Genomic DNA, 2,664 nt, shown 5'->3' on the forward strand with positions numbered 1-2,664 from the left:
GAATTTTTCCCATAAATTCTTGTGTTTTTATGCTGGTAGGCATGCAATGGTGTCAGGGACCTGGGTATGTTCTATCTTGTTGATGAGCCATTCCTAGTGTATTTGCTCTCTTGTGACTGAATGGCTTACCATCACATCTGCATTATGAGGTAAAGAGGAGGAGAAGGAAAACACCTTTTTTATCAAAGGATAGTCCCTGGAAGTTGCACAAATTATCTTCACTTATACTCTTTGGCCAAAATCTAGTCACATGGTCACAATAAGTTGCAAAGAAGCCTAGGGCATGGAATATTCTATTAATATAGAAGAAGTGGAGAATGCTTACTTACTATTAAATAGAAGTTTCTGATACTAGATAACATTCCAAAGACTGCAGAAAAGATAGTTTACAGAAAAGAAACTGAAATTTATATAGGACGTAAAATGTTTAGGTGTGCGTAGTGAATTAATAATGGTGCATTTAGCTTGAGGTCCAATTTTGTCTATGATAGGCTATGTTCTACATTTTATATTTTCAGCTTTTATTCCTACATAAAATAATATTTTTTTCCTGTTTTTAAATCCTTGTTTATATATCTGGGATTTCAAAACATGGATGTGTGGGAAGACAAACACATATTATGCTGAATTACTATACTGAATTTTCTGGAGACATAGTTTAAGGTTGTTTATTTTAAATAAATATTTTGTTTTTAAAAATATTTAGTGCCTGGGGAGAATACTTGTATAGCAAAAAAAAGTGATATTTTGGGAAGTGTTATTCCTGGATCTCATTTTCTCCTGATAATTTGTCATAATCTTCAGATATTTTCCTTCAGGGAATAGAAAGCATAAAAACTCCATGGGATTAAGAGTTGATTAATATTATATGGAACTGAGGGTAATACTAATTAGAAAAGGATTTGAAACACAAAGAAGTAAATTATAATAAAGGAGAAATTTAATACACTAGTCTAACTACAATAAAATAGCTAATCAAACAATTTCCAAGACTGCCATTTATAGGTGAGGAAAACAACCACTGGTTGTGGGGTAGAGTGAGATTCATTCAGAGTGATGAAGAATCAGTGTGCTTGGTTCAAGCACAGATGATTTTGTCTGAATAAATCTGTGTCTATTTGTTTTAAAGATATTTTTTGTGTTTAAGATAAATGTTTGCATTTTAAAGTTTTTTTGGCAGACTATTTTAGTACTCATGAAGATAAAAATAATTAATATTTCTAAAAGTTAAAGATAATATTTCCCATTAGATATATTGTAACTCATGTTTGTTCTATTTTAACCATCAAAGCATTAACCTTTCCTTTTTCCAACTTTTTAAATTTTGATTTAGGGAAAACGGTGAAAAAAGACAAATGGAATACTATGGTAATTTAGAATTGCAATGGTTTGTCATTTAAAAATTTTTTGACATTCACAATATCTAACACAATTAAACAAAATTGCATTCATAACCTAATTTCTAATGTTTTCATAATGTAAATGTTATTATTTTTACTGTGATGTGCATGATTGTTGAAGTTGGACACAAGTATGATCTGACATGATAAAATTCTGGATTGACACATGGTTGCCACTGAGGAAATTTTTATAAATAAAGAAAATTTTGTGACAGATTGCTCCACAATTATCTGAATGTGAAAGGAATGTCCAGGAAAAATAACGGTCATTTCTTTTCACTTACGTATGTCTGTATTATTAAAATACACGGTTTTAACAGCAAAACTCTTTTCATTGTTTCTAATGAAGTCGTGCATGTGTCCCTCAATTCATTTCTGTTCAGGCTGTTTCTTCTAGGAATACCTTGTTTCATTTCTCTATCTCCCTTGAAGACCTATCTTAGAATCCAAATTTCTTCCTGTAAACTTCTCCAGATGTTATTAAAAACAACTTTTATTTGTTTTTATATTTTTATTATTTATTTACGTTCATTCCTTCTTCAATGTATGTTTTAGAGGTTGTAAATAGTTACCTTAATATCCTCAAGACAGAAAACATTGCCTTGTATAATGCTATGCACATCACAAATACTTAATTATTTTACCTGTTTGAGGATGAAGACACCCAGGAAGAAAATTTCCCTTCGAGATATCACTAATCTTTTTTTTTTCAAGAAATGAACTATAGTCTGGCATACAATTGCTTGTACAAAATTTTGTACCTTTAAGGGAACAGCTTTGGGAAATATACTCTTTCAATTTCAATCCCTTAATCTCCAATTTACTAGTTCTACAAATCTGAACAAATTTGTTTCTTAATCTCACCATCTCTGTTCATATATGCTGGATGTAGAAAAGAGTTATCCATGATTAATATCTCTTTAATTCCATGTTAGCTGGATATTTGAATATCCTTATTATAGGGAAATATATGACTCCTATTAATAAAATTCGTATCAGCACTGTTCTGTGATTCATTATGAATTTGAAATGTATCAAATACTCCCCTATTTAGGCCACGCTAAACTAAAAATTGTTCATGTTTTCAATCTCTATTTTAGACAAAGAAGAAAAATGTAAGTATACAGAATATAAGCAGATGGAGAGAATTTTCACTGCTAAACTTTTTCTCTCTCGTAATTTTTACTAATTTACATATTTTAATCTTCTTTTGATTTTTTCCTCTAGCTCATTATCCTACATCTAAAATCCTTCTTAAGTTTCC

The sequence above is a fragment of the Propithecus coquereli genome, unplaced genomic scaffold, assembly GCF_000956105.1.
Source record: "Propithecus coquereli isolate 6110/MARCELLA unplaced genomic scaffold, Pcoq_1.0 Scaffold111, whole genome shotgun sequence".
NCBI lineage: Eukaryota > Metazoa > Chordata > Mammalia > Primates > Indriidae > Propithecus > Propithecus coquereli.